A 25,211-nucleotide genomic window follows, 5' to 3' on the forward strand; every position below is an offset into this window, starting at 1 on the left:
TTCCAGCACAATTATAAGTAATTCCAGGTCACTTTACTCAAAGACAGGATAATATTATTTGTAAATTCATCTTAGAGAATAATAAAGGAGCCAATTCTTTGTTTGACAACCGAAACAAAAGAATTTTAACCTTTTTTGTAACGGGGAAGCTATGCTGGGTTTCTTTTTGTTATGTAGCATTTGAGCTACGTATCAGGTAAAGTAACATGGTTTTATTCTACCTATGATTACATCTACCCCTTTACAAGCAATCTAATAATTTTCAAATAAATTCATTAATTTCTGGAGTATCCCTACTTAATTATAAAAATACCATGTTTTATATATTGGTTATAATAAGTGTGTATGAGTGAATTTGTGAAGACAGCTATAATACAGACCCATGTAACAAGTGACTGACTAATGCAATTAATTTCAATTTACCCACTCAGTTAGAAATATGGTGCAATTATTCATATGGGTTATTGAGGATAAAAAATTGATATTAATTTTATCATCAGAGATAAAGATGATATCCAAAAGTTTATCAATATTTTTAATCTTATTTCAGCCATTCAGATGTCATTAAAAGGTTTTCAGGAGTATCCAATTTACAAACATTATATTGATTTCTTCCCTGAGACAATCAGTTTGGATATACTGAGGTGAAGAACAGTTTTAAATTTTATTAAATTATAGCTGTATACAGATGGGAGTTGATTCATTTGGGGATAAGATGAAACAGGAACCGTACTTAATATTATTGTTTGCCCTGAACAATTAATTGGTGTTTACTGATTAAATTGCATTTAAATTTAAATTTAAATTACATTTTTCTGTTTGTCTAAACAGTATGTATTTTGTTTATTAATGACTGAAGACTGTCTTTGAACATAAGATAAAAAAAAGGAAAGGTTGTGCATTTACTGAACAGCAATAGTGCCAGAGAACCCTGTTTTCCTCTGTTGTCTGAACACGGACTGGGTCTGTGGATTTCCCATTGTTGAACAAAATGACCCATGCTTTGAAGTTATCATGCTCTTTCATTTACAGTTCCCAGGTTCCAACCCTGTTTGATGGGCAGTCCAGTTACAGATTCATACACAATGCATCTAGTTACAGCAGTCGAAACAACCTTTCATTAGTTTTCATGAAGTTTAAGCATCAAGTAAATATAACTTTAATCTAGGGTTAATTAAGTACAGGGTATACATAATATAACTATATGTAATGTGATGATAGAATGCAGATAGGTGAAAACAATACAATCAACGTCTCCTTTTGATCTATTCTAACAAGTGAATTGAACATACTATGACCTCTTAGCATTTCTTTGATATTCATACACAAGTGAATTGCCCCATTGCTCTGGCCTGAGCTGGCAATCTGCTAGATAGCATCACAAAGGATTTACCAAGAGACTGGAAAAGTTCATTGGCCCAACAATGGCCTTTAAATAAAGGTCAAACAAAAGTTCCTAAAAGTCTTGTATACTGTAAAGTGACCGTATAAAAAGAGTGGTCTAAGAGAAGTAGTCCTTAGAGCAGGTTTCACTGTAGAACAAGAGATAGAACTTTCTCAGGGGCCAGCCCACCAGCGCGAAATGAGCTCCAATAGGAACTAAGGACCACAAATCTTACCACTTTCCACTCCAAGTGCAAGTTGCATTTCTTTGATCTTCCTTTCTAACATAAAACATACTGGGGTGGGAGGATAGGAGAGTGTTATAAAAAAAAATCCAAACCAAAACACTCCATTGCACACATTTTCTCCCCCTGGGGAGAGGATGAGAGAACAAACTTGTGAGACATGTAGTCATATTGTTTAATGCACAGTGATGAGCACACTATAAGAACCTGTGTAGAACAGAATAGACTAGAAAAGGAACATATAGTGAGTCAATGGATGCTGACTTTCTACTTTCATTTTTAATCCATTGTAAAACTACAAAAATTTGTAGTTATTACATGATTTCTGTAGTGATACCTACAGTCCATGGTTTTAAAAAAATTGAAAAAAAAAGTTTTTAATTTGGAAAAATTCCTTGACAGTCATTCAAATATTTAATCATTCATTGTCAAGCCTGTTACTTCAAGCATTATTAGATAATGAAAGGTATCGGATAATTCTTGAATTCAGGATTATTTGCCACTAAATGTATCAATAATTCTACCCTTTTTGTTGTATTATCTACATTTTATCATGGTTGGCTGTGGAGTGAAGGTACAGTACTCCTTTTGAAGGCTGACAGCCAAAGCTAGTCTATGACATTCTGTCGTTGTTCTACCCTTAACAAGGTAATTCACATATTTTTAAAAATGCTAAGGCAATCTACACATTTCTCAGTTTTTCTTCTTCTACAGTCATGTTATGCCTCGTTTTCTGATTATCAAATAAAAATGAGACAAAAAGTAGAAACTTTGTATTGTCAGCTATGACTGAGAAGGAGAGGGGGATGGGTGTGAAGCATGGGCATACACAGAAGCACTATAAAAAAGAAGTTGAAATAAACTCTGAAATCTACAGTAGTACCTAGCAGAACAGAACTGAAAATAAAATGGAAAGAGTGCAAACTTTAAAAACATATTTTTATCTTTACCCATATCCATGTCACAGTTCCCTTTCCCTTTTAACTGCATAAAAGAACAATGGAAATTTAAAATATAAAATTCCTAAGCTTGAATGTAGACCAGCTCAGTAGTGATAAAAAAAATTGTTACCATCTAATGACCATTCAGGTGTCTATATGAACACTAAATAAACACTCAAAAGGGTAGGGATAAAAAATCTTAAAAAAATAATTTCCAGTTAAAATTATTTTAATATTGAACTGTTTTATATCCATGCTGTACATGCATGGTCACACATACACATCTTTACAGCCATGCCAACATTAATAATACTATAAAAATGACAAACTTTGCTAAAATTCACAAGGTAGTACATGCTGGTGTGGTGTAATATCAGGCTATATATGTATTTTACATTTATTAGTATCAGAATTTTTCTCCCTATGAGCTTTGCTCTATAGGATTCATGTTAACAAGGGGAGCCTTGATTTACAGGTGTATGATTAAGAAAAATAATCCCAATAAAATCTTTTGAAATTGTATCAAACATTTGTAAAATAGTTTTTTGGCACCATCCAGTCATGGAGTCTTAAAACTCCATCTGTTTTGAAGGAAGGTAGTGGCTTATTTATTGGAGCTCAATGGAATTCACTCAGCAAGGTAGTAAATCCCTTGAGGGACATGTTGAATTTTAAGTCTCCAAAACTGTATGTGTCTTATATAGAATACATAATTCTGTGATGTGGAATACAGATATTATTAGCACTTATTTGAGATGACCTACATAATTCACACATGGGTTCTCTGCTTATGATTAATACACTCCTGCCAAACACGTGCCCATAAAGTCTTTATATTACACCACTATGTATTTCCCTATATATCCGTATTTACATACCTTTGGCTTTGAATGCAACAGCTGTGTAATAGATCACAGCAACTCTATACTGTATTCATATGAAACTGCAGGGTGAAGTTATGTAGGCAGAGTAATTGCATTATGTTGGGATTTGGCCGAGATACCAGGATTAACACCTCTATTCTGATGAAATATGCCATTGGATCTTCAATTGCCTCACGTAGCCAGGGCCCAAGTTTTAGATTCCATCTGAAAGAGCCCAGCAGCCTTTCACAGTACCACTAATATTATATATTGGAGAACAGGATTAAGACTGACCCAGAAAAAAGAGCGCCACCTACCTAAATATAGGTATGATCCATTTGCTTTGTTTATTAACTAACTTCGTTCAGTACACACAAACTTCTTAATGAACCAAAATTTCATGTGAGATTTGTGGCTTAGTGAACATGCTTGGCAGCTGGATTGAGACAGCAGATCTTAAAAGCTTGAGAAGAACTATTAGTTTAAATTCAGAAGCCAAATTAGTGATCAGCATTACCCAAAAGAGTTACAGTAGTATGAATTCATAGTTTAATTTATTATAATTTATTATAATACTGTATATTCATAATTAAATAGTATGCCTAGGGAAATATTTAATTTAATTTAAATGAATAAATAAATATATATAATTTTCACAGCAAATTTTTACAGCAAAAGGACTGACCAAGTATTATTATCTTATCAACGACACTTGGTAAATAACATAGTAAAAGCATCCTGGTTGGCTAATAACATAGATTGGTTAATAATTAAATCACACAAGAGTCGCAGGAGACACATTTAAGAGCCACCTGTGGCTCGCAAGCTTCAGTCTGAGTACCACTGATCTGGACATTTAAGAACATAATTCCTTCACAATCATTAGGATGCTCTGAATTAAAACCCAACTTTTTGGAAAGTGCCAGAAACACAGATTTACAGTTGCCTGAGAACTATTTTATTAACATTTTAATGAATCTTCATGTGTTTGTTTTCTTGAAGTACAATATGTGGGGAACCAGTGGCCAGTTCATTTTATGCACCTGGAAGTGTGCATCAACCAGATTCCTTTGTATTTAGAGTCAGAAACATATATCGACAGCATCCCTTCATCTACTGAGACACAGGATGTACACTTAGTCCCATAAAGGTCACCTCCATCAGTGATTATCATTAGTGTGGTTAGTTAGCTTGGGTTTGATGGAAACCTAATAGGGATGGAATAGGATCAGAAGACAGGGAATGGGCACAAGTGGAGATCCACAACCAGAGGAGGAGGGAAGCCACCTACGAAAAGCCCCAGGACAGTTGGGAAAAAGCAGTATCTCATCTGTGACTGGCTGGTTCACTTTGCCTGAGATTGCCCATGCCACCTGCTGAGGCCCAGTGCAGAGATGGAAATGCTCGCTCCCACCCCAACCTCACAGAGTTAACTGTGCGACTGAATTGCTAGAGGGAGGGAGCCAAACACCCAGTCTGATGATGGCATATAGTATTCATGCTGAGCCATTCACACCCCAAACCACTGCCCACATGTCATGCTGCAACCTCCTGTGTTCCTGGATGCATGGGGTCGCTGGTGTGAACAGAAGATGGTAGTCAGTGGGGAGACATTAATTGGATGGAGAGATATTGGGACTGCTAAGATTATAGTTAAGCCCCATGTCGTGAAAACTGAGTTAAAATTCCTGGTGTAAAAGCCTTCACTTTACCGACATCACCGATTTCTATACAGACCAGGAAGAGTCAGCGGTGCTGGTTGTAGACATACTGTCAGATATTCTGTATTATTTGCTTTTCTGGAATGATATTTTGCATTTAAAAACAGAGAGGGTGAATCAGATGCCCTGAGTTAGCTCCGGACCTGCAAGAGACTGTGTTAGCCAAAATGCAAATGGAGTCATTGATGTATACCCCGTGTATTCCCCATGCCAGCATCCAAGAGGAATCAAGTTATCTTCCAAGTGTATTGCCCACAGGTATAAATTACTATATAGCTCCTTCTAATCAAGCACATTTATTCTTAAGGCAAAAGCATTAAGAGAAAACATATAACAACAACAAAAGGTCCTACACACATGCTAAAAAGCTTACCAGAGGTCACTCCCAATTCCAGCATAGGGCTCTGGTAGGTTTTAGTCCTTCAAAACCCGCAACTGGGTTTCCCAAATTCATATCCATCTTAGATCCAGAACCAGAACAAAGGCTGGGCAGATTAGCTGTTTCTTTATACAGCTTGGGCCTTTGATCTTGGCCTTCAGTAACAAGTAATCAGCAGAAAATAACCCTCTTCTCAGGGTGTAGCTTCAAAAAGCAGGTTTTTGCATAACCCAAGCTGGGAAATTTATATTAATTTCTTCCTAGGGATTTCCCAAGAAATCCATTAACACTTATTGTTCCAAAAGTCCATTCTTGTCTGGCATATTTTCAGTATAGCCTTTTGAATTCCAAGGACTTATATTTGTCACATCTCCTCCTTAGAGAGGTTTCATACAATCCCAGCCCACAATAATACATAAACTTAATACAATAAGGTCTGTCAGGGAAACTGCAGGAAATTGGCGTATCTATCATGATTAGGTTTTGCCAGAAGTCTTATTGACATCAAACTTGAATCACCAAGTGAGCAATAGATGGGTTAGAGCCCAGCATTTCGGAAAACTCAAGGTAATTGGAACATATGACCATTGGTGAAAATAAAGTATATATAAAGGACTGCCTCTGCAGTAACCCTCTATGTGCAATTCTTCTCCTGCTCTTGGCTGCTAGAAATGTGATAGAATTTCCTCTCACTGTAGAAAGCAGAGCTGGGCAAGTCTTTGATTACTTCAATTCACCTGAGGCTGTGTACACAACATCTTGTTTTTCTGTTGTTTCCTTTGAGTCCTTAGTTGCGCAGGAGAAGAGAACTAAATGAGCCAACAAAATGGTGCTTGACATCTTTTGTTTATAAAAATAAGCAATTCAAACATATCCCTTTAAAGCCAGGCTAGGCTGACAGCAAAAGTATTAGCCACCTCACATACCTAAAATACAGCATAAGAAATGAGATGATGATCTTGGTCTTGGTCCAGTTTGAAGAGGAGAGATGCAGTATAGGGGCCAACTGTAATGGTAAGTATTGTATTTTCATCTCTAATGGAGATCCTCGCATTGTACGGTTGAAGCATATTGTCCGTGCAACGTGAGGAACCATGTACTGTGCTGCCTGGGCAGGACCTCTCCTGTGGATAAGTAAAGGATTCTAGAGCTGTCATTCTGGCACATTTGGGGTTCTAATTTAAAAAACAAGCGCCTAAAATTATAGAACAAATTCTATATGCATGTAAGCTGAAATAGATCGCTGTACATGAAATATATGCATTGATAAGAGCCAGAGTGGTAATTTACCAGGCTCAGTTAAACAGTGAGAGTACTAATATTTCTGTAGTAATCATGTTTTATTTGTACCATTTAAAAAAAACCTTTTCTTGTTTTAAGGTGTGCTCTGGCCCAAAATGTCAGTCTTTATCCTCAGACTGTGGAACAGAGAGGGCTTTTCTAAATTTCCTTCCTCTTCTTCTCCTGTCTCTCCTTTCATCTAGGTGTTTTGCTAGTGCATTAATCAAATATCATAGTATTTTTCGAAAATAAAACATACATGCATTTTAGCAGACATGTTTGCTTACCTGGAAAATCTAGCTCTCTTACTTGCTTTTAAGGCTGGAGATAGTGGTGTATGGATGCAACCTATAGTTTTGGAGGGATAGACCAGCAGGGATGTATGCTTTTACAACAATGATTGGTAGCACTCTAAAAATTAAATGTATTTAATGGAACTTCAGTGCCATAAATAACTTATATAAAAGACAGGAAGATACCAGTACAGTACTGGTCTGGTCTTTGATTATGATAAACTTGTAGAATATGACCCTAGGCTGGAATATTTTTAACAACACAGGAGCAGTAGAAAAGACTGTGGTCATTCAAGCCTCATGTCACACTCTCCATGATTACCATTACCAAAGTGAATTGAGAGACCTTTCAGGGAGTAATTCACATTGCATTTACTAGTTGCCATAGAGTCTTCAAATAATGCAAAACGGCTCAGAATGTATCCTCATTTTGGATGCTGTTCCTTGAATACCTGAAACATTCAGAAGATTACTTCCAAATGTGGGAAGAACTAGAAATTATGGCCAACATTTTCTACCCTTGGTGCCTAGATGTAGGCACCCGAATCTGTATTTTAAGCATCTATATCAGAGTGGCCTCGTTTTCAAAGGTGCTGAGACCCTACTACTTTCATTGACTTCAGCAGGATCTGTGTCTGATCAGCACTTCTGAAAATTAGGCCAGTTTGGTTTAGGTGGCAAAATATTGATTTAGATGCCTACCTATAGATCCCCATGTTAGAAAATGTTGGCTTGGGGCCTATATCCTCAGGATCAATATGCTGATAACATTTTAATTTCCTTTGGAAAGACTAGAAACATCAATCATATCCCAAATTGTTATTTTTTCAGGTACCTGCAACATAGACAGCAAGCTAATTCAAGAATGTATAGGGGATTGGTGGAACTACACAGCCCCAAGAAGAGAGCTCTGAATACATTCCTTTCTCTAGCTCCCTGTTTTACATAGGGAGTGTTCATCCTGCTTCCTTCCTTGTTTCAATGTAGCTTACATCCCCCCATAACAACCTGATGCTTTGGCAAAAGGGGCCAATGTAATCTTTAGTTGTATAAACAGGGAAGTAGTGAATAGGAATAAGGAGGTGATTTTACCTCTGTGTATGACATTGGTGAATGATACTGAACTATTGCATCCAGTCCTGGTGTCAACATTTTAAGAAGGATGTTAAAAAATTGGAGAGGGTGCAGAAAAGAGCCACAAAAATGATTCAAGGGCTGAAGAAAATCCCTTTCAGTGAGAGCTTAAAGAGCTCAATCTGTTTATTAAAAAGAAGGTTGAGGGGTGAGTTGATTACAGTATATAAGTATTTTCACAGGGAGAAAATATTGGGTCCTAACGGGCTTTTCAGTCTGGGAGAGGAAAGCATAACAAGAACCAAATGGCTGGAAGTTAAAGCCAGACAAATTTAAATAAAAAATGAGTCAGAAATTTTTAACAGTGAGGGTGTTTAGCCACTGCAACAAACTACCGAGGGAAGTAGTGGATTCTCTATCTCTTGATATCCTCAAAGAAAGATTGAATGCCTTACGGAAGGCTGACTTAGTTAAACACAAGCTATAGGGCCTGCATTATACAGGAGCTCAGACTTGATCTAATGATCTAATGGCCCTTTCTGGCTTTAAAATCGATGAGTCTAGGAAAAACCCAGCATGCCCATCTAACTACATAGGCCTGTACAGAAGAATGGGGTTGAGCAAGGGCCCTGTCTCTTCTCTGTGGGACAATTGGTGTCTCTAAGGGTGTATTAAGGGAGCATGCTTCTGCTCCTGAGCATAATTGTCTCTACCCTTTGTGTTGGGTGTGCATATATTGTGGAAAAGACTCTTTGTACCCTCCCTGGTCACATTTCTGAGCTAGGGCCAGGCATAACTTGGTTGGATTAGCAACAAAGTGGCTATATTTCAATGGTGAGTAACGTGAAATAGGAAACGTTACAAAGAGATTACTCATTATAGTATATACTACTGTATTGAGTAATGTATGATATATACATTTCTTATTACTGTATATACGCGGCCCGCCCCTGCCGTTTTTGGACAACTACACAAAACTCAAAAATTTCATTTTTCAAGATTTATTTTTTTAAATGAATAAACAACAAAAACAGAAGCCATATCTATATTAAACACATTTTATTGCTGAAAGGTAGGGGCAGGACTTACACAGTATTGTGACTTAGCTTTTTTTTTAAATGTGTGTTTGCCTCATAACTGCATTGGATCTTCTATATCATATACTATCGGTCTGTTCTGGATGAAAGTAAGGAGGATTCAGTGGCAAGAAAGCTGTGAAATTCCTTCTTTGTACTTGTTTTCAGCAGAAGTTTATTAAGGGGCTCTGTAGTTGTGTTACTGTCTTGATGGGTATAAATCCATTCTAAATTAAATTAATGAAAATGTCTTATAGTTAACAAATATAATATCTGCCTCAGTTGCAAAGGCATCAGAATGTGTGCACTAAGGAGAAAATTAAAATTAAAAATAAAATACCTCTTCACTGACTGTATTGCATTACCAGTATATAAGTGCTTCCTCTCCTGTGTTGGAAAGAATGCATGGGCTACTTTGGCCATGCTAATCTAATGCTTTCAGACAGCTGCAGGATTAAAAAATAAAAATAAAAAAGATGTCTCTGCATAGCTTGGACTATAAGAATGTATGTACATCTGTTTTATGTTGTTGGAAAGAGAATGGATATGGTATCATTTTTTACTCTGAATTTATTGATCTCAGGGATCCTTCATTGCTTTTGGAACATAGGTGATTTTTTATCTTCTTTCCTTGTGCTTTTCACTCATTTTTGGAAGTTTATATAAGTATGGTCCTCTTTCAGTTCTGTCTTACGTTGGTGTAAATCAGAAGTAACTCCTCTGATGTCAGTGGAATTGCATTACTTGGATTACATACAATGGAACTGCATAATTGCAAGTGTGAAAATATTTGACGTGAGACCAGAATTAGGCCCTGTTTCTTCTTTATTCGACCCTTAAATATTCTGTAAGGAACTTTTTAGACAATAGCCTAGAACAGTGTACTGTGACCCTAAGACATCTGACACTAATGTGGAAACCAAAGCAAACCAATGAAAAGTGCCCAACAGAGAGTTACAGGCCTGACCAATAGGAGAAGCGCGCTCATGTGAATGAGATTTCCTGCTTCCTGATTACCTATCCTTGGGGCTTGTTCATTCTAAAGTAGAAATAAATGGTTTGTATAGCTCTATCAGGTAGAGACTGGGTCCACTTTTAGAATAAGGCCTGGACAAAGGCAGTCTTTTGCTGATGAATGTGCTTTCCTCTCGCTGAGCTTCAGAATGGAGAGAAATCAATTTTGATGAGAAATCAATCCATTATGTTATTGAGTGTTTTAAAAGGTTAATATAAAATTAAACAGATTCTAAATTTTAAACCTGACTGCTGTGAGGATTTGTTACTATGTATAGCATACATTATGCTTAAATATGAATTTAATACCAGTTTAGTCTATTGGGTAAAAGGAAAAGTAATTTTAAAATAGTGTATGAATATAAAACTTAAACACATAAGAAAATCCTGTGCATGAGTTTCCAAAAATTACCTGACTCAATATTTTGATGGTGCCTCTACATTTTCATAAGGGAAAAAATTAGATCAAGATCAGTTTCTCTTTGAAAGGTGCATGGTGCTAATCACATCACTTGAACTATATTCCTGAGTCTATGCCAGAAGGATGGCCATATAGAATTTGGCATGCAAAGTTGATCAAGGCTAGATGGGCCAGGGGAAACCTGTGCTCATATTTGGATGTGTTGCCATAAATGACAGCAACAAAAGAAAATATGTTAAAACTTGTCAGTAGTAGTGGGTTAGATGTGTAAATATTGTTATCTTTGTGAAGCTCTCTGCTTTATTCACATAGAATTGTGAACATTTTATCCCATCCAGATGGAAAATATTTTGGAACATAATAAAAGATGGGCCAAAACTGGAATAATTGATCAAAAAACCCCAAACTTAGGAGTGGGGGGAGTATTTGGCTAAATGGGACTTGAATCTGAAACATCCCTGGTTTGGATTTAGAATTTGAGGAAGTTTTAAAATACAAAAATGAAATATGTTGTTATGTAATATTTTCTTTGCTTACAAGGATATAACCTGTGGGCACACACTTCCCATAAGTAGTCAATCAGTGAGAGACAGAACAGATGGAGGAAAGGAAAAAAGAAGTTTTACTGATGATATCTTCAGCATCTAAAAAGAACTCCACAACGACTAAATATGAGCAATTTTTTTCAACAGTTAACGGAACTAGCATGGCCATCTAAATGATTTTCAGTAATATTACATACAGAAGCAAAGAAAGTTTATCAAGTCTACTATTAACATAAACTTGACATTTGCTCTAAATAAATATTTCAGAATAGCGCTATTTAACTTCAGGCCACATTATTCAGCTATTGGCTTCCTAACAAACGGTTATAACTCCAGTCTCTCAAGTGATTTTATAACACAGCTAACACAAATTATCCATCTAATAGTCTTATCTATTATAATGTTATCTAATAGTTATCCATCCCTTTGTAGCCTACTGGCTTGTGGCTTGGGATACTGTTTTGTTTTAGTGATGCCTGAAAGCATTGTGGGGCTTTGGCAGTTTATACACTGTTCTCTCTTTAAATATGAATGTAGCTAGTCCGATGCTATTTCATGTGTTTCAGCAAGGTCTACTATTTTATTTAAATCAAGCTTAGCTTCCTAATTTATCAGGTATTCCAAGACTTTTTTTGATTTTGTCCCAGGCACTTGCCTGTCCCGTTCATGTCACAGCCCTCAGACAGAAACTTTAGCTGAATTGCAGACTGTCCTGTGGCTTCACTTATGCATTACATTCTGTTTATTGAACTTGTAGCAAGCAAACATTGGGTAACTTGGGTTGACATACTCTTCAAACTTATTGTAATATGCTCCTGGCTCTTTCGTATCTTCAGCTGTCATCTCTATCAAAATATTATAAATGTCTCTAACTTCTCTCCAATAAAGCTGCCAGCTTTCCCTGAGGTGGAACACAGTGTCCATTTGCCATAAAAACACTACACAGCAGGTCTTTCATAGGAGGGGAAGCAAAGAGTTATTTCTCTAAGTCAACCTACTGTGGGAATTTGGAGAGGCAGAATGTAATTAATTACCCACCCTGAATTTTGGCCAATACACTACTTACCCAACAGTTGCATTTTATCAATTTCGTTCATTGTTTTTTGTTTTGGTGGTGGTGGTGACAGAAAGGGGAGGAGGGGGGACAACAGAGCTCGATTTTATATTAAGACTTGGTCATTTTTATTTCTGTTGTGTGAACATGGTTCAGTTTTTGAGCTATTACGATTTTATATTGTAAATTGTGCTGCTGTATGTGACTTTTTCAGATGAAAAATTATGAAGATAATACAGCCCTGAGGCAGAAATTATTTTCAGAAAAAGAGAGATTAGTTAATTGTACATAAAGTAACCTCACAAAAAATAACCAGAGCATGAAACAGCTACAGTGCATGTCCTTTGCCTTTCACAGACCATTTCCAACTGACTTGGTGCTTTGTGTTGCCTTTCTGCAGCATTTCTTTTCACCTCCTGTATGTGCACTGACAACATTTTCATTTTAATTTGTTGATAGTAACTTTTGGGCTGGCTCGAGTGAGTTCCTGAGCAATTATCTAACAGCTAGTTTTAAAAAATAAAACAAGGTTTCACAACATAATTGTGTTGTAAGGTTTTGCCAATCTTTTTAATTTTCTCTAACCTTTATTTCTGTAACAAGAAATATGCAACAGTGACAAACACTGTTAGTGTTGTAGAAAGGAAATTACTATTATGAACGCTTTCACCTCCAAAATATTTCAGCTACTGGCTAAGAATAAGATGAAGAGAAGAAATTATCAAAGGCATCACCCCCTTTTGGATCTTCCTGGGTGCCTTCTCTTTATACATCTGCCTTCTAGATTGATATCTCTGTTTTATACAGCACCAAGTACTTTATCAGTACTTAAGAAATAATAATAGTAATATGCTGAGAATTAGGTTTATGTGATTGAAATGATGGCTCCATTTTGGGAGGAGTTCTAAATTTGTTTTTTTTTTTTTGGTGGTATAGCTTTTATGGTTTTTTTAATCTCTTTTTTTATGCTAGTACCCAGATTTTGACCGTATGCTGATTCATCTTTCTGAAACAGAACTGTGAAAAGTAAAAGGTGAAAGTCATTTTAATATCCCTTTAAAACTCTTAGGCCAGATTGTGCCCTCAGATCTCTCTGCACAACTCCCATGAAAATCAAGGTGAGTTGCTCATGTACATCTTATGCATGTTAAGTATGCATCTTCTTTTTTAAAAATTCCCATGTTAATGATACTTTATAGCTTGAGAGAGGAGAGTCAGTCAAGAGGGTGGGAGTGGTGAAAGAGAGGTCAGCATTGGTTGGCTAATCAACGGACGAGAGTCTTCAGGAGGGTTTTGAATGTGTACATAAAGGATGAAAGACTAGTTCTGGCAATGAAATCACAGGTTTTTTTTTTTTGTTTTTTTTTTTGAGAATGGGGAAGGCCAGGTATAAGAGTCTTTGTGATACCATTCTAACAGTCGGCCTCATCCAAGACTCCTTTGAAGTTAGTGGAAAGACTCTCATTGACTTCAGTTGACACTGTAGTCCTAAATTCTCTTGACCTAGTACAACCACCACTTCTGGAAAGGAATTATATATTTAATTCCTTGTTTCCTGGCCCTTTCTCAGATGGAGCATTTGCCCACTCTGCTATATAAAATACAGAAGTATCATAAAATTACGAGGGAAAATGAACAACAAACCAACAAACCCTTGTCTACTTTGGAGAACAGCTTAGACATGAATTAAGGTGAGATGCTATTTCTCAAACAATCCATTTCAATTACTGCATACAGTTTTACATACTGCAGTATGCTTTTCTGTACATGACAATGGATCATAAATCTCTAGTTGTTCATGTTCATATCGCCTTACCTAGACTAGAGAGATGCCTATATTCTGAAGAGTTTAAAGCCATGTTCTATGCAATGGTTTACTGCTGACCTTTTAAAAGAAGAATTGTTTTGTCCTTTTGAAATAAGTGCTTAGAAATACCATAATTATTATGAAATTGCAAACCATCTCTCTAATAAGAGCAGGTGATTTTCTATGCTGCAGAAAAGCTGACATTAATAATCTTACAATCAGTGATAACGAAATTTGTCATAATGGGTATGTAGGAAGCCGCTGTGACCTCCCTTGGAGACAGAGCCTGAGAAAGGGCACGAGAGCCCTGATTGGCCCAGCTCACACCCTGCCCCGGAGTCTGCCCGGCAACAAGGGACCCGGTCCGTGATAGGACCACCCGGCCGGGCCAATTGGCAGCCGTGGGGCGGAGTCCCAACAGGAAGGGGAAGGATAAAAGCCTGGCCCCTGAGCTCAGTAGGGCCCAGATTGCTGCCAGAGGCAGACGTGCTGCCCCGCCAGCAGAGGCCGAGGCCAGAGCCTAACCGCCGCCGACAAACCCCGGCCCCACCTGGGCCCGGGGATTGGATAGGGCCCTCGAGGAGCTGGACCAGGCAACCCGGCCAGGACGACTGGGCCGAGTTACCCCGACCCCGAGCCCGGGGCCGTGCTCTGGGACCGCCAGACTGGGCTGAGACCCCAGAGCAGCCCGAGTGGCGGGCACCCCCGGAGGCCGGGCCGGATTTGGAGGAACTGCCGGCCGCCGAGCCCCTCCCTGCAGCGGGACAGGACTTGGAGGAGCTGCCCGAGGCCGAGCCATTCCCCACCTCCAACGACCTGGAGGAGCTGCCCCCTGAAGAGGAGCTTCCTGCCTTACCCCCCATTGATGAGGAAGGACTGACGGCACTAGACCAGGTGGACTATCCCCGTGTCACGGAGGAAGCAGGTACTAGGGTCAGTGGGGAGGAAGTAGCCCAGGGACAGCCACGGCCTGTGGCTGAAGCCGCCTTATAGCCGGTGTGTTGCGGCGGGAGCCCTGCCGGCACAGTGGCAGCCGCTTCTGCCACTGCTAGGGCCCTGGGCTGGGACGCAGTGGAGACGGGTGGGCCTGCGTCCCCCTCCCCTTCCCCCGTTCCCTAGCCACCCCAGGAGAATTGCTCTCCTGACCCCCCCTGAAGCTGTTGCCTCCTCTGCTCACCCTGCCTAAGGGGTGGAGCAACTGACTCCTGGTTCGCTCGCCCTGCCTGAGGGCCTGAGCGATCTGCCTCTGCTCACCCTGCCTAGGGGTTGGAGCAACTGACTCCTTGTTCGCTCACCCTGCCTGAGGGCCTGAGTGATCTGCCTTTGCTCACCCTGCCTAAGGGTTGGAGCAACTGACTCCTGGTTCGCTCGCCCTGCCTGAGGGCCTGAGCGATCTGCCTCTGCTCACCCTGCCTAGGGGTTGGAGCCACTGACTCTTTGCTCGCCCGCCGTGACCGGGGGCCGGAGCGAGTAACTGCTGCTCACCCTGCCTAAGGGCGGACTAGTAGGACTACTCACTCGCCAAACGCGAGCTATTCCCTGTTTGTAGGAAGCCGCTGTGGCCTCCGCGGAACCAGAAACGCTTACAGGGTATTTGAAGTTTACATCCAACCAGACCTCTCAGCAAGCCAGAGAAGTATAATTTGGAGATCAGGAACAAAAGAAGAACTGTAGGACTGCACAGCCTGCATGCCTTTCATTTGCTTTATTATAGTCTAAAATGCTCTAAGCCCAGTAAGTAGTATAAGACACATTTTCCTCTTTCTCCTTAATGGAAAGAGAACCGGTACACTGCATAGTCATGGAGAAAATGTCTCCAATAATTGACTTAAGAATACAAAATATCTACAGCTGGCAGTCATTTCTTTTAGTCAGTTAAATATGGTTTTATTTGGACTCATAGGGCCTAATCCAAAGCCCTATGAAATCAACAGGGGACTCTTTCCTTTGATTCAGGAGCGTTGATTCATGACTATAATAAATATAACAAAGAAGTTCACTCATTTCACCAGCAAACATAGCAAAGGTGTAAATGATTTAAATTTAACCTTTACCCTGACCCTTCCTCTCAAGTACTGGGCTGGCTATCACCCAAAATGTAGGGAGACAAATTTCAGAAAGTTAATGAAACTTGCAGAAATTCTCTCACTAGCTCAGAGCCTTTTCCCCATTTCTCACCCTACAGAGGACAGTTTAGGACTTACATGTACCCCCATTCCCTTCTGGCTGGTGACTTTTTCTCTTGAAACTTCTGTCTGGCTTTTGACTCTCAACTCTTACTTATCCTTTGAAGTTGGTTAATGTAAATGAGCTAGCTCCAGTTTCCTTTGTTTATATCAAAACACTAAGGCCAGTGTTTTCAAATGTGGGTGACGTAAGTTAGATTCCTGGGTGCAGAATTCCAAAGGCAGAAATGGCAATTAGACATGTAACTCCCTAAGCTATGGAAGTTAGGTACTTACGTGCCATTTTTACCTTTGAAAATCTTCTCCCTCCTCCGTCTCTTCCCACCAAACCCCAATCATTATATAGGGCTCTAAATATAGATTTGGGAACCTAACTTTAGATACCCTTTAAAAAAAATCTTGGTCCTAATAATCAGAGGTGTTCAGGACTCACTGCCTCCAGCTGTAATTATGGGTGATTAGACCTCTGAAAATCAGGGCATTGCCAACTTAATTCAGCTCCCTTGTATTTATATATTATCAATTTTTTTAATTACATGATCATATACTATTTTTTCACAGGACCCCTACCTCATTCAGTATACAGGAAAGCTCCCAGTCCTAGGCTACTTACACAGTTTCCTCATCCAGTGTCAGTCTCTCTCCCCACCTTCTCCACAGCTCCTGGTCCCAGTCTCCTTGTCCAACCAGCCCGTTTCCCCTCCATCCTACTCCAACCCCAAGCTCCCAGTTTTCTTCTCCAGCCAGTTCCTATTTCCACCCAGCTCCCAGTCACAGCTTCTGGCTCTCCTTCATATCCCTCCGGTCCCAGTCGCACCAGTCTCCTTGTCCCAATCTAACCTTTTCCCTCCCCCTGGCCTGGCTTTTGTCCCCTCTGCATTTCAGTCATATGGCTTCTTCCTCCATGCTGTCTTGGTGCCAGCAGGGATGGAGCATAGAGAGTACAAAAGAACTGCTCTCAATTCCAGTGCCTGGGCTCACCCCTGCCCAGAGCAGCAATTACAGAAGTCCTAGTGAGCCTATGTAGCCCTGGATTTCGATTATGCGCCATCTCTCTGTGGGGATGCTGTATGCACAGTCTGGTCAGTGCTAGGAATTGCGAGGGGGTGGAGCATGCCCAGTGAGGACAAAATTTTTGGTGACTTTTGCTGCTAAAATCTAAGTCTAATGAGTATGCACAAACTGAGATTTTTCAAAGGTTTATAAATTGGTCAAATTTGGGAGGATTTTCACAGCGAAGCCAAAGCATTTCCTTGACATAAAGGAACACCACCTCGTCCTCTCCTCCCTCCGCCGTCAAATTTCAAGTCCCTGGTCCAAAGCAGGAGGGAACTAGAACTTCCCAAAGAAAAGGTGACCAGAATTTTGTTTTTAACATTGCAAAACAATATAACTTTCCCTAGCCTTGTTCTTGGAAGTGAACTGAACTGTTTTGGCTGAAACTTTCCAAAATTCAGGCTATGGCAGATACCCAGGATGGACAGTTTCAGCCCACATGGTTGCAGTTTGGCAATAGTATAAACAACTGAAAATAGGGCCTTATAGTAGGAATTGGTGAGCATCTTCAAAATAGGTTGAACTACCAGCTCCGCATATAACTATAATGTTTGCTGGATATTCAAGAAACCCTTTTTTCAGACATGCCTGCAAATAAGCACACACATTTCTGATACTGTGCACTTTGCTTAAATGCCTATCACTTAACTAAATAATCCCACTTATGTGCATAAAATCATGCCATCCTGATCTGGCTGTGGGTAATTGCGTATGCTATTAATCCTGTTAATTGCCTATCAGCTAATTACCTAACCTGGATTTTTATCATACCGAATTGAGATCCAAATGCTCAATGCCCTTTATAACTAATCACCCAGGATATAGTAAAATATTTATAAGATGTTATCCATTCATCAATCTCTTTTAAACTGTGCAGTAAAACAACCCAGAAAATGTCACTGTGAGATATAAAAAAGATGGTTATGACATGAAAATCATCCCAGGAATGGAGGAAGAAGAAAACAATATGTTAACAGAAAGCCTTCAACTGTTCATTCCTCTAAATACCTAATATTGGATTACTCCATACTTCACTTAGGTGTATATTCTGAAGCTAGTTCTGTGGCCATGTCCAAAAACTAAATGCTCTTTATTGCCTTCCGAGCACTATTGTTTAGGCACACCTCTGAGAGCCGAGGAGTTACATATTAACCTTGTTGTTAAACTCTATATCAACACAAACATCTTTCCTCCCTTGTTTGTGGGGCTGGTCCTATGTCTGCATATCTAAACAAATGACCCATTGGCCACTGGTCAAACAAGATTTTTTTTCTGATGGCCTCTTTTTTTAGTACTCTTGTAATCAATGTTTAGGCACTTTGGTTAGACGGGCTGAATCTTTGAAGGAGGCCTTGGTATTAAATGGGGAAACTGCTTTATATGTAAGGTTCTGGGGCCTGAGAGTAAAGAAAGTCTCTATCTGGGGTCAGGAGTGTTTAAAGCACAGAACTGATAGAGAAACTGCTGTTTGTGCAAGGGCCTCAGCTTCTCAAACTGAGAAGCTTTTCTTAATGGATCTCTGTAGGTGTAGCCTAGGATGCTTGCTCTCCATGAGAGGTGTGGGCTTCCAGCAGCCTTCCTTCCCACCAGTTGTGCTGGCTGTAGATGGGTGTCCTCAATCATCTTCCCATAAACTCTATGCAGCACACATGCTGGTATTTTTGCCTGCTTTCCAAAGTAAATCATGATGAGAAAAGTAAATCGCTTTAGAGAAGAAATACAAATTCTGCGTAGGATCAGTATAATAAAGGACGTCTACTATTTACCTTATCATAATCCACAAGTGGGTAATGTTGCTTCCATTCAAGCAGCTGGTAGGTACACTTTTTTAGTTAATTACATCTTTGGTTTTGGAAATTTTCCAACAGTAATATTCATGATTTCTTAAATATCTTATTACTATTACCTGTATCTGATGATTACCGTATTGGTATAATTTTTATCAGTTATTGTCATTAGATTTGTTTTATATAATTTTCAAGTATGTACCAGCCAAATCTTTATAAAATGATGAAAAACATAAAGTAAAACAATTTCCAAATGAGGAATTAGAGTTGATGCAATCTGCATCTCTCAGCCACCTGATTTTTATTGTCTGAGTTCATCTCTTTTTCAGGGTCTTTAGTGCAAGGAATATGTATCTGTTTCTATAAGGAAAGTAAGGATGCACAAAAACATCCTTGAAATCTGAGTCTCAGTTGTGCTGGATAAAACAGAAAATGAGTAAGATTTTGTGTTTCTTTTTGTAATCACCCTGTTCCTTCTCCTCTCTTCATTACACTGATGCAATCTGGATAAAATAAAATCTGTGATGCTTGGTATAAATGCTTTGTGGTTTTCTAGATAGCTGTAAAAATCTTGGTCTGGCAGTTTGTACTTGCACACGTGACCATGGCTGTTCTTTTTCTAGTCCCAAATTTCAGTTTGTTTAGAGACATCAGTTTGACAGAACCTATTTGAGCTTTGTCTCAAAAAAACCCAAAAAACCCTGTGTTAGTCGGTGTAAGAACCTACGGGACTATAACCTGGGACTGTGGGGTGCTAGGTTGCTGAGGCACCTGCAACATTGGATGCTTGGGTTAGGGTTTCACTGGTGTACACTGTGAAGCTAGGTTCAGCAGGAAATATCACTCAGCAGGGCCTGAGTGGTGGCCCCTCACAGTCCACTGATTGGCCAATACCAGTATTTAAATCCAGAAGCCAGGACAAGATGCTGTCTGAGTAACAACACAGATTGCCTGCCTGTTTCTGCTCCAGACTGTGCTTGTAGTAGACCAGTGGTGTACCGTGGGTCTCCGGCACCCAGGGGCCAAGCCTGCATTTGTGACTCCCCAGGGCCACCTCCTGGTGCAGGGCAGGAGGGGTCCCCGGCTCCCACCAGGCGGCACCGCCCCCCAGCTGCCCCGGGGTGGGGGATCTGTACCTGTGTGTGGGTGGGGAGGCAAGGGGACATGCCACTTACCTCCTCCCCCTCCTGCTTGGGGGACTTTCTGCACCCCCTCCCTGCACTTACTTGCCATGCGAAGCCCGCCTCTCTCATTCCAGCCCCATGCCGGCTCAGGAGGAGTGGCCTCACGCCCCTGGCCTGGGGGGGTGCCACCGGGCCGACCCTTCATGACACGCAGGGGGTGGGGGATGCAGGAGGCTCTGTGCCCTCAGAGCCTCCTGTGCCCCCCGCCCCTTATGTGTCGTGAAGGGCTGGCCCGGCACCCACCTGCGGGCTAGCACCCGCAGGTCTGGTCTCCCCCCACCTCGGCATGCCACCGTAGTAGACCCTAGACTCGGACTTCTGATTGCTGCTTAGAACTTGGTGCCTGACGTTGGCTTCCTGATATCTGACCTGGTTCAACTCTGACTGCATCTGCCTGCAACTGAGGGCCTGACCCTGACTTCCTGGCACTCTGACCTGGCTTGCTCCTGACCCTGAGACTTGTCTCCTGATTGCAATTTAGCAGCTCACCAAAGCACACTGGCTGCCCATGGCCTGGGCCTGACACTAGGTATTCATATAGACTATGGAGTGATACATTTCTTAAGGATATTCGCTACCACAGTGCCTGGCTATCCCTTCTTCTCTGTGCTATTAATCCAGTATCTATTTTATTTTTCCATTCCATTGAGGTCTGTCTCTGAGAAGGCCTCCATTCCTCCCACTTTGTCCTTGACCTCTGAAAGTCCTTTCTCAGCAGTAGTACATTTTTTATCTGGAGAGATAATTACTTCCTGGAGAGCATCCAAGTGCCAATTTACCTTCTCATTAGAACCATTTCCCATATTATTTCCTGTCAGTCAACTTGTTTCATTTGATGATGCTAATTGGGTAATACCTAATTGCTTCAAAACTCCTCCCTCACACTTTGGTGTGTCTGAGATGCATCTCTTGGCACAATTTCTTTGCTCTTCAAAGTAGTCTGAAGCTTCTAAACAAAGTACTAATCCAAAAGGAAACAAGCCAATTGTCAGAGCTGATGTAGCACACATCTTTCTCTTGATATTCCTTCTGCCAAAATAGAATAATCTCTAATTAATACTTTGTATAAAAAAATGATGACATAAAACTGGCTCTGAAGAGATTCGCAAGTGTTTGCAGAACACTTATTTATTTATTTATTTATTATTGGCCCGGATTTACTTCTCCCATGGTGAGAAACCCATGGAAAATGGGCTCAACAGATGAAATTTCCTTGACCGTGAGTTCTGATCGTGGGGGTGTCAAGACATGCAGCAGGTCAAGAACAGGGATCAAGGGGACAATGACCACCTTGCTCTTCCCATATAGTTAAATGGAAGAAGGCGCCTGGATAGCTGGGAGTGGGAAAGGTTGAGAACTGCTGTCTTTGAGGATCATCTGGCATTGTTCCATCAGGGATAATGTTGTACCCCATGGAACAGACCACCAGACCTATCCTCAAATCTGCTGGATTGCTAGGTATCTGCATGGATCCCAGGGGATCCATGGGCCAGGGTTTCCTGTGCAGAGGCCCCTTACGCCTGCACTGGCTCTGACCTCTGACACCCCTTACCCTTCCTTGGCAGTGTGATTCCACTGAGGTTGCACTACCATGATCTTTTCCTGATTGTGGTGGCCTCTCAGACCCACAGATTAGGGATGCTACATAGAAAAGATAATACAGCCAGGTTCCCTGATGTTATTATATGATTATTATTATTATTATTATTTATTATTATGTCCTACTGATTTGGAAGGGACAAAGTGTCTGCCCTGGCCTGCCAACTCCTTCTCCCTTGCCTCTCTGTATACAGACAACTGAACCCATGGAGTGGCTTCCATGAGTCTGGTGGTGGGGAACGCAGTATCATGGTGGTACCTGACACTCCCTGTCTACATGGAAGATGGGGAAATCTGTTTGCAGCAAGGATCCCCCGTGCACAATCTAGGAGGCACAATCTGGAACATCATTACTATTGTTAGCATCATCACTTTACGCAGCGCTTTACAATCATAGAGTAAGACACATTCACTGGAGTGGATGGACATAATATACTGCCTGTATCATTAAAATGAAGATGTCACTATCAGTGAAATCCCTATCTCAGTTACATATATCTTCCAAACATTCCTTCCTTTTGTTTTCAACAAATATTTCTCATGATTTTTCTTTGCTGAGAAGTGAATTCTTTCAAAGCCTCATTAAAAAACATCCTTCCAGTTTTGATTTATCTGAATGTGGCAGGGGAAGCATTTTTTTCCAGTTTAAAAATGTTTTAGACAATTAAGCTTGATTCTCATCTCACCGACACTGGTGTGAATCTGGAGTAACTTCAGTGAAGCCAATGGAATTATGCTAATGTAAAATCAACATCAGAATGATCTGAACCAAGCCCTTGTTTTGATCTCGGTTAGAAGTTAATTTTTTTTTAAATGTCAAATTTGACATGCACTTTATTTGGTGTGAAATGCAGTCTCATGCCTTTGCCATGTTTGAAAAAAATGTGTTAGAAATTACACAGACTTAAAAATTACATTTGTACTGTGCACTATATGTCTTTTCCCTTATCTTCAGAAAGAGGTACCAGGGTGAATGTCCAGAATATTTGTGCCAGCAGGGATTTGGAAGATCACATTCTCATGGCAGCAAGAACAGCAGTTTATAAAATTTTAAAGCCAGTAGTATGACAAACTCGTAATTATATTGCATATTTATAAGTGAATCATGGGATGAATAAATTATGGGAGTTAGAGTAATTTGCAGCTTCAGGGATAGGAAGTGACTGCTTTAAAACAAGTGACCTTCTGTAGGTCTCTTTTAAGCCTGTTTTTTACCCAGTACATGTAATAGCAAAGCTCTCTTTGACTTCAATGAAAACTACATTGGATTCTGGCCCAAGTTTGAAAGTTAAAAGGGATTGGTTCTGGTCAGTACATGGATGGGTGACAGCTAAAGAATATCATGATTTCTAGGTTTGTTGCTTGTAGCATTGTCTTTGCTTAATGATATTGTATACTTTTAAAAAAAGACTGAAAGATTTCAGGGGAAATACTGGCCTCACTGAAATCAATGGTAAACCTCCTATTGAGTTCAGTGAGGCCAGATTTTCACCCTTTATGTACCCAATGCCTTTCCTGGTGATCTGCAGTGTTATATGGGAGGTCTTGGTTTGATTCCTGATGCTGTTTTCGCAGTCCATGGAGCTTCAGTGAATACAGAAGATGTCACCTTGGGCCAGGTCAGTATTAGATAGGAAACTTCCAAGGAAAAAGCCAATCCATGACACACATGTAACTTGTGTGTCTTACTATGGTTGATATTTCATTTCATTTTCCTGCACATCTGGTTGCATAAATTTCATAACAATACTTCACTTTGCATCTGCTCTAGAGAATGTGTTTTATCTGGGGCTTCCACAGTGCTTTTACAAACTCTGATGTATTGATTTTGATAATTTTATCTTTGTTTAAAAAAATACGAAAACCTCCATCTTAATTTAACAGGCTGAAATCTTCATCACACAGTAGTTAAGTAATTCAGACTTATGGCAACCATGGATCATGCAAGTACGTAGCATTTTGTATGATTGTGGATATTTTGTGTAATCAAATAGTAATTATTAAAAAAGAGAATCCCAGCAGAAAATGTTCCTATTTCATCTCTCCTAAGTACACATATGTATGTTTAAGAGGATCCATGAATGTTCAATCCTGTTTCATTTACCATGTGCTCAGGGCCGCCGTTAGACTTGTTTGGGCCCATGGCAGAAGGTCAGAGCTCAAGCCCTGCTGTGTGGGGATGAAGCTGAAGCCCCTGCTTGCCACCTCCTAACATCTGCCTTGCACACGTGGCATAATAACATGAGAGGACTCCATGTTTCTAAAACTAATTTACATCTTTACTAAGAAAACAATTTTCAGGGTGCAACTCCAGCCACGTGCAAACAGACTGTCTTCCTAGGGGCTCTCCAAACTCTTCCCTCCTGCAGCCTATTCTCTTTCCTTCAAGTTCCATGCAGGCTGCAACATCTTTCCTTTGAACAATTGTGTCTTTTGGACAAATATTTGCTGTCTTGCTGGGACCAAAGGATTACTAGTACATAGCCCACCCTAGGGACGCCTTGACTGCTAGCCCATTGCAGCCTGTTAGGCCTCATATTCCTTCCAGGGTGCTAGTCTTCAAATTAGTCTCCTACTTCTCTTTTATATTATCGCAGCTGGTGGGCGACTTGCTTCCACCCTGGTGCTACTTCTTTCTGTTGGGTGGCATCATGTTGGTCCTCAGTGCTTCCTCATGTATCTTGTTTCTTCTGATTCTCCTATGTCAGGCCAGCTGACGGCTGAGGCACCATGTTCTTCTGATCCTGGCATTGCCCCGTCTGTCTGGGTGTGTTTGCTCTCTGCCACCACTCCATAGCTGTCTTTGGTTTTCTCTTCACTGCTGTCCTGAGTCTGTAGCAACCTCATACGATCAGTGTTACATGGCAGCTTGAATGTTGCCTTTTGCCATTCCTTTGTGTGGCTATTGGATGGTTGGACCCAGACCTATCCATCTGTACGTAGTGGCCTCAGATCCTTAATTCTTTTGTTATAGCGGGCTGCCTGCCAAAGTTGGGGTTCTCTGACCTTCTTCTGTGTACTGTCTGTTGTGCCTCCGCTGGGGTGCAGCAGACTACCCCTAACAAAAAGCAGAGTCTTGTTTCACTGGCCCATCAGTCCCTGTGATGGGTTCTCTAGCCTTCCCTACAACAACCTGTGCTTCTCCTTCCAAGTTCCATGCAGATTGTGACAAGTCCAACGCCTGATCTGGTTTTATTTTTAAACATAAAAAATGCTTCCTATACTCAGGCTATTGAGGGGACTGGGTAGGGTAAGGTGAATGGAAGTATAGCAGTTGCAGTTCTGTAGCCTCATTGTCTACA

General features: G+C 40.4%; 1 protein-coding gene across 3 annotated transcripts in view; it reads left to right on the forward strand.

Moving 5' to 3' along the window:
- THRB (thyroid hormone receptor beta) overlaps positions 1–25,211 on the forward strand; it is a 234,587-nt gene that overhangs the window by 85,411 nt on the left and 123,965 nt on the right. The window contains exon 1 of one of the 3 annotated variants that reach the window (XM_067561914.1): positions 13,832–13,981. The exons of the other annotated variants lie outside the window; for them this stretch is intronic. The gene's annotated coding sequence lies outside the window, so the exon portion shown is untranslated. Of the gene's footprint in view, positions 1–13,831; positions 13,982–25,211 lie in introns of those variants that run through there. 3 annotated transcript variants of the gene reach the window in all.

The sequence above is a fragment of the Emydura macquarii genome, unplaced genomic scaffold (genome assembly GCF_026122565.2).
Source record: "Emydura macquarii macquarii isolate MOO-44397 ecotype Brisbane River unplaced genomic scaffold, CSIRO-AGI_Emac_v2 contig_2422, whole genome shotgun sequence".
NCBI classification, from domain to species: domain Eukaryota; kingdom Metazoa; phylum Chordata; order Testudines; family Chelidae; genus Emydura; species Emydura macquarii.